The sequence below is a fragment of the Coptis chinensis genome, chromosome 8 (genome assembly GCF_015680905.1).
Source record: "Coptis chinensis isolate HL-2020 chromosome 8, ASM1568090v1, whole genome shotgun sequence".
In the NCBI taxonomy this organism is placed as follows: Eukaryota; Viridiplantae; Streptophyta; class Magnoliopsida; order Ranunculales; family Ranunculaceae; genus Coptis; species Coptis chinensis.
Genome location: NC_141463.1, coordinates 43,318,509 through 43,330,701, shown reverse-complemented (window position 1 = coordinate 43,330,701; position 12,193 = coordinate 43,318,509). Strand labels below are relative to the sequence as shown.

At 39.2% G+C, this 12,193-nt stretch overlaps 1 long non-coding RNA gene across 1 annotated transcript; it reads left to right on the top strand.

The window, feature by feature from the left end:
- Positions 1 to 5,198: 5,198 nt before the first annotated feature.
- LOC147481542 (uncharacterized) lies at positions 5,199 to 6,067 on the top strand. The gene is made up of 3 exons (XR_015206923.1): positions 5,199 to 5,353; positions 5,713 to 5,761; positions 5,847 to 6,067. It is a non-coding gene; the product is annotated as an uncharacterized LOC147481542 (long non-coding RNA).
- The last annotated feature ends 6,126 nt before the right edge of the window (positions 6,068 to 12,193 follow it).

Sequence of the window (12,193 nt, the reverse complement as noted above, 5' to 3'; positions counted from 1 at the left end):
TGTCGAGCTCCACTTTGTGCTCAAACTCAACTCGATTTGAATTATAATTAGCTCGAGCTTGACTCGACTCGTTTTACAAAACGAGCTCGAGTGAAGCTCGACTGCTCGAGCTCGAGACTCGTAGGTCATGAGCTTGCATTTGGAAACAGTGGCATATATACTCAAAATTGTTGAATAAACCCCATTTTTGTATGATTTAAGTACAAAAATTCCAAAAAACGTATTACATTTCAGTTTTCACAATGTAGGAAGCGCATCCAAACTACCATCAACATCCAAAAACATTACAAAAAGCTATTACATACCAACACTTATAAAATAGATAGCCAAAATTATGACAAAATCACTTTTTCCATATCTCTATTTTCTAACTTTATTGGCTGCAACACTCTTGTTTGGTTCAATTGCTTCTACATTTGCTGGAAGTCCGCAACACTTTAACTTCTCACTGCCACCATGAGTATCAACTATGGCACACCCAAAAAGAAAACCTACAATAATAATAATACGCTAATCACATGTCTAGTTACTAAAATTGATATGCTCCAAAATCAAATAAACGTTACCTAAGAAATTCTTTTAAGTTTAGATGTTGTAAAACTTCAACTCACATGCGTACAAACTAAAAGAGGTTAGACATGAAAACAAATTGTTGAAAGGCAACAATAAATAATGAAAAGGATCTGCTTGTTACAGACCCATTCTGCAGCCTTCAACTCAGGCTCCTCACTAGATCTGACTAAGAAAGGCTTAGCTCTAGCCGCTATCAAACCGCCATCCTCCGCTCGCTTTACAAAGCAAGAAAGACTACCCTTGCCATTGATAACACGAGCTGTTGCATCAAAATGCACTTTGACCCAATGAATTCGAGAGGACACCAACCTACAACACCTCCATTAGATTTCTTAATAGGTTTATATATCGTTGCCTGCACCAAAGTTCTAAATATCCGTCCACATAATTCGAAAGTGTTCTCGAGGATTACGAGAAGGGTTTAGTTTAGATCGATCAAAGACAACATCATTTCTATGCCTCATTATTTCCCGGACCGAGAATAGCTTTATATTTGATAAAGCTCTCTTTCATGCTTTTAAGGCCGGAACCGAAAAGTACCACCATCCACCCATTCTCTTCAAGTCCAAGTAGGCGGTTTGATGCATGATCGAGATGCATACCACAATCTGCTAGAGAATGAATAGTAGAGAAGGATATGTGAAATAGTTTCAGCTTCCTTCTTGCATAAGGGGGCACATTGGGTTTCATTTATGCATTCTCAAAGCAATAGTGGCCTTAGTGGGAGCCATGTTCATGTAAGCCTTCCACGAAATAACTAAACTCGCCGCAGCTTTCAAAGTTGGTTTATTGATGCTTGATGACATACCTTGATTGCTAGCAGTTAGATTCCACAAAGCTTTAAAGGTCGTGAAAAAGTCCCACCCCCTTAATAAAAGCTTATGGCCTAAGAAATTCTTTTTAAAGTTTAGATGTTGTAAAACTTCAACTCACACGCAGCATAAACTAAAAGAGGTTACCCGACTTGCTAGTTTTCCGAATCACGATGTCTTTTGGTGCCTAAGAAGGCTAGTGGTGGATCCTGTAACAACAACAAGCTTTTAAAACAATGGTTACACTTAGCCTTCTTTTGTCCATCCTCATTTACTTCTGAAAAAATCTTCCCATGTCATTCGACGTCTTCCTCTTGTTTGTAGTCTTTGCAGATTCAACATGATCAGTTCCATCATCACCACTTACGTTAATAACATTTTCGCATCAATGACGCTTACTAGCGTTGAAGGAGGAACAGAATTTGAAGCCATTTGCTCGAGCATATCTAGTTAAAACCAACATTGAAATTATAAGATTTTAAGAAAATAAAACCAAGAAAAACACATGGAACTAAACTAAATATCAAATATTAAACATACAATTCAGAATTTCTAGTTCGAATCACAATCTAAGAAACCCTAACATAACAAAAACCATAATGAAGTTGTAAGTGATGATGATAACAAAGTTTAATTACAAAAAGAATATGAAAAGAAGTGAAATTTACCAGATAAAAACAACTATGAGAATAATGAAATTGAAGTTCATTAGTTTTGATATGAGTTGATTAATGATTAGCTTTGAGACGGTGTTGGTGGTGTTTGAATTATAAGGTTTTTGAGAACCGCCATTAAATTTTGGTGCTTTGGAATGTGTTTTTAACTTTTGAGATAATGCGGCTATTTTTTAGGGTTTTACATTGTAGGTTAATATGTTTATGGGCCTAGGTATTTTTCTGGATCACATATGATATATAATGATATATAGAAAAAAAAAATTAATAAAATATTTAGTAGCTCATGAGCTACTCGACTTCGTGACTTTCGACTTCGAACTCGAACTTCGAAACGAGCCTAAAACTAAGCTCATATTTGACTCATATTTTTTCATGAGCGAGCACGAGCCGATCTCAAAACGAGCCGAGCACCGAGTTGCTCACGAGCACCGAGTCTCATGACCAGCCCTACCTTTGATGTTGGTCTTTCTTCGTTCCTCCACTCGTGAGATTATGGCCCTTTCATTTTCCCCATCGAGCTTCAGCTCTTATATTGTCTTTCTCTTATGCCGCGTCGACTATTTTCGTTTTACAAATGTGCTTCTTTTTTCGATGTTCATTATCTCCATGGCGGCTTTAAAGTTTTACATGAGTCGTTCTCGCAAAGTTTTCCTAGTCGATTTCAAGATGCTTGAATTAGATTGGATTTTTTTTGTTAGTGTGTGGAGGGGATTTAATAGAGGAGTATAGTTTGCCTAGATACATGCACACCTTAGATATAGATTGACATGCACACCGCCTTTATTTCGTTCTTTGTTTTTCACGTTGGTATTGCAACAATTTGAATTAGTTGAATGTCTTATTTTTAACTCCTATTTATTTTGTAGCAATGCCTCGAACAAAGAATGTGAATGTGAAGAATGCAGCAAAAAGTGTTTTCACGGGTGCTAAGAAGTTGTTAGGTGGGGGGAGTAGTAGTTCGGGTCGCGATGAGGAGCCTGAGAAAAAGAGAGGAAGGAGAACAACCACTTCGGCATCAGTTCGTAGAGGGGATCGGAAAGCGGATGATCCCAGTAATGTTGTAAGTGGTGTAGAGTTAGGAAATCAAAAGAGAAGAAAGGGGACAGTTCTGAGTGATGTAGATGGAGATGTAGATGTAGATGTAGATGTAGATGACGATGACGTAAATATGGATCGTGGGAAGAGTGTAGTTCTAAGTCATGCTGATAGTGAAGAAGAGGGTGTTGATGATGCAGAAGAGGAGACTGACGAGGAGGAAGAGGACGCGGAGGAGGAGGAGGATAACGAGGATGACGAGGAAGTCCATGTACCTGTACCTCCAGTGAATATTGTGAGAAAGTCTAACAATGACTTGGAGTTCAAGAGAGGTGTTTATGGAGGTGGCCCTTGTGTGTCACATCTATTGTATGACTATGCAGTGCACGTGGCTCGCGATGTTTGGGAGGGGCAGGTAATATTATCATATAGTGTCTATTAGTATTTAAATTTTGTATTACGAAACTTGTGCATACATTAATACTAAGTTTTTGTTGTTTTAGGCGGAGCGAGGGTGTTGAAGTGTCATGGGCACCTAAACAACTTGGTACAATGGGATATCATCGGAGAGTGTTGATCGTTCTACTTTTCACGTGGAGCTTCAAAGGACCGCTTATGTGCTCGGTCTTAGGTGTATACAGCATCGGGATCCTCTGTTGGTCTGCATTTGTGGAGAGGTGGCATCCGAGACCAACACGTTTCATATGCCGTGGGGAGAGATGACAATCACGTTGGGACGATGTTTCCCAACTCTTAGGAGTTCGATCGAGGCAAAGCAAATGATCGGGGACACCGATTTAACCTTGGAACAAACAAAAAGACTCCTCCACAAAAATCTTGGCATACCCATGGATAAGATAGATGCGGAGATAAAATCCAATAAGTTCACTTCCAAAGTTAGGATGGATTTCTTGATGAAGTAGTTTGCTGGTAAGGTAACAGATGAAGATTTACGTGATGAAAATGGGGTTGTTGTGAAGAAGGCGTCAACCCAAAAAAAGGTGCAATTTGCTGTGAGAGCTTATCTGTTATTTTTCTTTGGATGTACCGCCTTCACCGACACGTCTGGAACTGTAGTTCACGTTTGTTATCTAAGACTGCTTTCGAAATTTGCCGAGATCAAAGACTACGCGTGGGGTGCGCAGCCTTTACCGGGCTTACTTGTCTGTGGTCTTGGGACTGCCACAAGTGCCAAGGTGAAGGGTGTTTCAGGCTAATTCACTCTCCTACAGGTATTAGTTTTTTTGTTTTTCTTTTCAATGTCAATTTTATCTATCTATTACAATATTAACTCGGTGTCTATATTAATATAGGCATGGATTTATGAGTACTTCCCATTGTTCAGGCCATACCCAAATGAGGACTATCATTTGAGCATGTCCCGTGCTCATAGGTACTCAGTTACTCAGTCTTTTTATGTTAGCACAACAGCTGCATTGAAGTATACCCGAGCCACCATTGATAATATGACTTGTACCGATGTAAGCATTTTTGTATGTAAATAGTTTTATTTATTAATTGATATTATTAGTATGTGATTAATGATTAATTTCCTCGATCATATGCTATTTGACAGGTTGAATGGTATCCCTATGTTGAAGTCCGAGCTACACGGGCGGTGGATGAAATAGCATTTTTCGAGGGATTTATATGCTTTCTTGATAATGTCGAAAAAAGATTACAATGTTGCGAGGGTTGTGCGTCCAGTTGGGTCATATATGCAGTTTGTACCCTCGGATCCCCAAAACCAAAGACCTCGACGACGAACTACTTCCCGGACGGGTATGATGTGAAATTTAATATTGAGTCTTCCTACTGGAGTAATTGGCAGAATCACTTGATTCAACTTGAACAATGAGGACCCATTCCGTCTTATCCATGAGAGTGTGTTAGTAGATACATGAGTTGGTACGAAAACAATAGTCATATTCGAATGATAAACCCTGATCATCATAGTCACTACTCCCTACAGAGTCTTCCATATCATAATCTGGTGAGTTAATATCTTACAACGTTAATTTTTGTTTTGTTTTGTTTTGGTATTTTATAAATGTAAATGTATATAATAATGTAGTTTTTTGTTTTAATTTTGACAGCACCCCATCATCGATGAAATTTCTCGCTTGCTCAATCAAGGCCTGCAATTGGGTGGGACTGCGATTCCAGACGATGCACAGAACGAGTTCATGGAGGCATACAATTTGACCCGGTGCAAGTTCATTGGCGGACGATATCGTGAAGGAGCATAGGATTTAGGTATGTTGAGTTTGGTTAGTTTAGGGTTTAGTGGTTAGTTTGGTTAGTTTACCTCCTTTTATCTTGTGTTGGGACGAGTGTTGGAAATGGAAATGGTTTGTTTGTGTTAGTTGAGATGATGCGGGGAGTGTTTATTGGCATTTGAGATGATGCTGGTTTTGCTTTACTTTTCAATTTGTGTTAGTTGAGATGATGCGGGGAGTGTTTATTGGCATTTATCTTTCTTTATTCTTTTGAGAGTTGATCATGACTTAAGTTCAAGAGTTTTCCAATCAATGAGGTTTCTAGATTTGGTGTTGGATTTGACATATGTGGTAGTATTTATACTGATTCATGTGTTTTTATTGGGGGGTAATAAGGCAAATGGTGGTGGCGGAAGATGGTGAACATGAGGAAGCAAGTGGAGAGGTTAGTTTTTCTGTGAGACCTTAATAAAGCAGTTTGATTTAACTTTGCTTGACTGATCTGTTTATTCAATTTTTTTGTTTTGCAGGAAGGAGATAAAGAACAAAGAGTTAGATATACAACTAAAGTCAGAAAGTTAGATTGGAAATCTCTTTGTAGTAAAAAAATGTTATGTTAGGACTCTTTTGTAAGTGCAAGTTGTTGATATGTAGCAACTTAGCTTTATGTTCAGTAATTCAGACAATGTATTTCACATGGTGTCACATTGTTGAAATATGAAATGATAGTGATCTTGATTTGGACTTGTCATTCTTTTCATGTTCACCTAAGATCCTAGGGTTTCATGTATTTCATGTCACATTGCCTTTGGTTATGTTTATGCTATTAGCAGGCATTGATTTTAATAGGACGTCTGCTATCAGTGGAGTAAACAGTTATACTACTTACCAGGGCTGCGCGTATGTGCTTTGCTTAGATCTCAGTTTATATCCATTCAATGGCTCTTCTTGTGCTCTCCGACAATTTATGCATTTTAATTTGTCACAAATAAGTATCTCTATTAATAATCTAATGCAGAACACAAAAATCCCAATGTTATCAACAAAAATCCCAATGTTATTTACCAAAACACAAAAATCTAATGCAGTACGCAATGTTTTTGCCAAAACACAAAAGATCTGTTTTTTTGCCTCTTGAACGGTGTGGTCACACCGTTTGGGACTAAGTCCAAACGGTGTGGCCATATAGTTTGGATTTGAACTTGCAAAAAACATGGCGTGTCTGTTTGGACTTTGTCCCAAACGGCATGGCGTGTCTGTTTGGACTTAGTCCCAAATGGCATGGCCACACCGTTTGGTACTAAGGCCAAACGGTGTGGCCATGCCGTTTGGGATTAAGTCCAAACGGTGTGGCCATGCTGTTTGGGACAAAGTCCAAACAGACACGCTATTTTTGCAAGTTCAAAGTCGGTGTGGCCATATCCTTTGGATTTGAACTTGAATAAAAAAAAATGGTGTGTCTGTTTGGACTTTGTCCCAAACGGCATGGCCACACCATTTGGTACTAAGGCCAAACGGTGTGGCCATGCCGTTGGGGACAAAGTCCAAACAGACACACCGTTTTTATCCAAGTTCAAATCCAAAGGATATGGCCACACCGTTTGGACTTAGTTCCAACGGCATGGCCACACCGCCCGGGACTAAGTCCAAACGGTGTGGTCAGTATCCTTTGGATTTGAACTTGAATAAAAAAAATGGCGCGGTCTGTTTGGACTTTGTCCCAAACGGCATGCCACACCGCTTGGCCTTAGTACCAAACGGTGTGGCCATGCCGTTTGGGACTAAGTCCAAACGGTGTGGCCATGCCGTTTCGGACAAAGTCCAAACAGACACGCCATTTTTTTTGCAAGTTCAAAGTCCAAACGATATGGCCATACCGTTTGGACTTAGTCTCAAATGGTGTGCCCATGCCGTTTGGAACTAAGTCCAAACGGTGTTATCCTTTGATTTGATTTGAAAAAAAAAAAAATGGTGTGTCTGTTTGGACTTTGTCCCAAACGGCATGGCCACACCGTTTGACCTTAGTCCCAAACGGCATGGCCACACCGTTTGGTACTAAGGCCAAACGGTGTGGCCATGCCATTTGGGACAAAGTCCAAACAGACACACCGTTTTTTTTATCCAAGTTCAAATCCAAAGGATATGGCCACACCGTTTGGACTTAGTTCCAAATGGCATGGCCACACCGTTTGGGACTAAGTCCAAACGGTGTGGCCATATCGTTTGGACTTAGTACCAAATGGTGTGGCCATGCCGTTTGGGACTAAGTCCAAACGGTGTGGCCACACCATTTGGGACTAAGTCCAAACAGACACGCCATTTTTTTTATCCAAGTTCAAATCCAAACGATATGGCCGTACTAAGTCCATATCGTTGATGTTGATGTTTTGGCAATTTATCAGTTTAGTTTGTTTGTGTTGATGTTGATTGATGATCATATGAGTTGAGGTAAATTTGTTGTTGACAAACGTTGGCATTATACTGGTGGTATAGTATCGCGATCAATACATTATATCAACTTACGGAACAAAATTGCAAGTGGATTGCTTTGTGTAACAACAAGAACATTTATAATAAGCACATCAAAATGCTTTATGCAATCCCAAATATTATTGTTCAGATTACAACATTTAAGCACATCGAATGAATTAGCAACAAGTATAGCCTGCAAGACCTAGCTTTGGCTTGTTCAAGCCTTTCACTCCAAGTTTCAGCTCTCTTCAACTTCTCCACCTTCTTTCAACACTTCTGCTTCTTCTCTCGCTCTTTCCACGACAATTTCTCCCGTTGTAGCTAATAACTCAATTTTGACGCACTTTCTTCGAATGGTGCATAGTCAAGGTGGCAGTGATACTGTGGCATCTTGTGGAACTGTAGCAGTCAGAAACATAACCACAGAGAATGATGAAAAGACTGAAGATCGACTGATGCAAAGTCGAGGGGCTGCAAACGAAAAGATGAGTAGGCAGTATTTTTACCTAAAGCAAAGCTTTGCCTCCAGATTCTCCATTTCTCCTTGAGCCATACTTCTCTTTTCTACAACATCAATGAGATTAGAACTCAGTCTAATTAAATTCCCCAAATGTAACCTAAACCAGCAATATTGAACTTTGAAAATAAAAAGGGAGAAAGAAGTTATCAAAAAAAGCACCGGTCTATCATTATGATGTTTCCTATCTAGAGCCTAGCAGACAACATTAGATACTATCCAATGGACATAATGATGCAATAGAACACAACCCTCGACACAGTTCAACTTAACAACACTTGATAAAACTCTAACAAGGCTGCCATATCTAAACCACTCTTAACAAGTCCAGACATCAATGAAGTCCATGACGCGCACATAAAATATCATTAGAACTAGTGAACATTTAGAATCAAAGAGTTTTGAATAAAGCTATACTTACAATCGACAGATTACGTATTATTTTTCTCTGGACAATTTCTCGAGTCATGGTTAGCAATCATTCACATCCGTGACACTTTCTTCCTGAATTGTTTAGGGCTATCTCTTTGGGGGATTTCCATCTATCCGCTTTCTTCTTCCCCCTCCCTTTTGTTTGAGAAATGTTGGGATTCAAAATCAATAGCTGAAATAAAGACCGAATTAAAATAAATATTTATATCAAATTAAACAATCAATTAAACACTAAATTTATATCAAATTAAACATTCAAATAAAAAAAACCGTGATGTATTAACCGGAAGGTATCAAGGCTCGCGAATCGAGGCTCTGAACCTGGCGTCTCCTTTGTAGGAGGTCTCATTAAACTTTGAAATTTCAATAGCCATTTCACCAATCTTTTCAATAAAATATGAATAACCCTCAAAAGTATGCGACGCATCGTAAGCCACTTGAGAAGCAACCTTGATAGAATGAGCCACTCTCAAAGGTTCATTTGAGACATTCCGACCACAAATCCAAATTATCAAACTCCGCTCTATAAGTGTTAGCCTTTTGCATCCACCGGCGTCAATCTAAAATGGTTTGGAATCTCTTCAATCTCAGAGCGATATAAAACCTTTAAGATATGACCACAAAGCAAACCCATAAACTGAAAGTACTTGCATTCTGATCTCCCTCTAAGGTTCCTCTATCGAAACTCACTCTCCAAACAGAATTCTTCAGCGGGTCTCTCCATTTCACCATGTAGCTTCCGGTTCCATACCTATCAATCTGTTCCCCATCAATTTTGTACTCCATCTTTGCCTTTTCTAGTTGCTCTTTAAATTTATTGAATATTGAGATCGTATAGACCTTCGCGGCATGCATAAGGAGGAAAGCATCGTTAGGCACAATCCGTGAACTATGCTCGGTGCGGTAATCAGAATCTCTTTCTTTCCTAGCAAGCAAAGCCAAAGACTTCTCATTACCATGTACAAACTACATAAGCGTAGTCGTCGAATTGACAAACTGGTCATAATGAGCATTCATCGATTCACTTCGACCAGTCGTGTGCATACCAGCAAAAAAGGTGCCACTGAGATAACAAGGAACCCATTTCTCCCGCATTAAATATATCTCTCGTCAATCAAGGATTTTTCGGACAACTCATACTTCTCAATGATTGTACACCATCTTCTCTCAAAATCAACAATCCCTATACTAAAAGAAATAGTGTTCTTCAACTCAGTTACCAATGTCTCAAATTTGGTAAATGACATCTTCTCTTGGAATTTCTGCATAATATGCCAAAGACAGTAACGATGACGAGTATTAGGAAACACTTTGGCAATGGCTGCAGTCATCGCTCTATCCTGATCAGTGATGATTGCAGTTGGCGCACGACCACCCATGGCTGCAAGCCAGGCCTTAAATAGCCATATGAATGTATCTTCTGTCTCATCAAGCAACAATGCGCAACCAAACTAAATCGACTGATAATGATGGTTGACTCCAGTAAAAGGGGCAAAAGGCATGGAATATGCATTGGTACGATATGTGGTATCAAAAGACACAACATCCCTGAAATAGTCATACTGGCATCAAGACCTCCCATGAACCCAGAAAAAGTTCACCGCAGTCCCATTTTCATCTAAATCAATAGCGTAGTAGAACCGGGGATCCTCAAAGACTCTTCGCAGATAAAATATTGCAAAGACGGCAGTTGCATCACCTTCTTTAGGCATCTTTCTGGTCAAACCATAATAATGGTTCCAACAATCTTTCTGTGTAAACCCAACTTCCTCTCCATGGAAAACAGATGCCACTTTCCCAACAAATAAACTGTTATCACTAAATATCTCGGTCAAGCACTTCGCTGCTTCAGGCATATGTTTGTTAGTTTTCATGCAAATTCTCTTCGATGGGGTCACCAGACCGTGACTATGGTCATTATGAGCAACGCTGACCTCATATATCTCTTCATGCATTCTTTTCTTAATACGAATTCTAGCTTGGCAACCACACCGGATAGTTGATGTATTTCTTGATCGGACTTCATCTCTCTTGTTAACCCCTTCACGTGAGCAAACCAGTAAACAACCACTAACCAAATCCACCTGATTTTGTTGCTTGGAAGTCGTCCAAACACGAGTCTCAAATCCCTCTTGTTAACCATACTCTTTGTAATAAGTATTTGCCTCGTCAACACTTGTAAAAGTCATTCCTATATAAGGAGCAGCTAATGTTTGCGTGCCTTGAACAGGGGCTTTAGTAGACGAAGACCCAACTACGTCTTCTTCGATATTGATTGATGTCTTTGTCTCCATTTCTATAAATCGAAAAAATTAAAAATATAAATAACTTAAATAGTCAAAAATCCCAATGTACATAAACAGTGAAAATAACTTAAACATCAAAACTCTGACAGAGTTCAAAACTCTGACAGAGTTAACCGAATATGCTACTTCACCGAACTCTGTCAGAGTTCAAAACTCTGGAAGAGTTCAAAACTCTGACAGAGTTCACCGAATATGCTAGTTAACCGAACTCTGACAGAGTTCACCGAACTCTGTCAGTTCACCGAACTCTGACAGAGTTCACCGAATATGCTAGTTCACCGAACTCTGACAGAGTTCAAAACTCTGATAGAGTTCACCGAATATGCTACTTCACCGAACTCTAACAGAGTTCAAAACTCTGAAAGAGTTCAAAACTCTGATAGAGTTCAAAACTCTGACAGAATACGGCATGAAGAATACGACAGAGTTCACCGAATATGCTAGTTCACCGAACTTTGACAGAGTTCAAAACTCTGATAGAGTTCACCGAACTCTGACAGAGTTCAAAACTCTGACAGAATACGGCATGAAGAATACGATAGAGTTCACCAAACTCTGAAAGAGTTCAAAACTCTGACAGAGTTCACCGAACTCTGACAGAGTTCAAAACTCTGACAGAATACGGCATGAAGAATACGACAAAGTTCAAAACTCTGACAGAGTTCACCGAATATGCTACTTCACCGAACTCTGACAGAGTTCAAAACTCTGATAGAATACGGCATGAAGAATACGACAGAGTTCACCGAACTTTGAAAGAGTTCAAAACTCTGACAGAGTTCATCGAAATTGTCGCCGTCTTTAAATGAGGGTATCAATCATAACTATAATCATAGCAGCCTAAATTAAATCAAAATTCAAGTTTTTATGGTATAATGACAATCCAAGTGTCAATTAAAACGTTTCAATAGGCAAGCACCATAACCAAAAGTGCACTATAGTTGAATTGCCAAATGATACCTGTCAGAGAAGAAGAAGCCGAATGAAGAAACCGAATTGCCAAATGATGAGAAGAAGAAGCCGAGAGAGCCGTAGAGAGAGAGAACCCAATTTCGGTTTATTTTGTTATTTTTTTTTTTTTTTTTTTTTTTGAAATACACGAAATTTTGAAATATCGGTTTTATCAGTAAATGAGATCTTTAGATCTTGA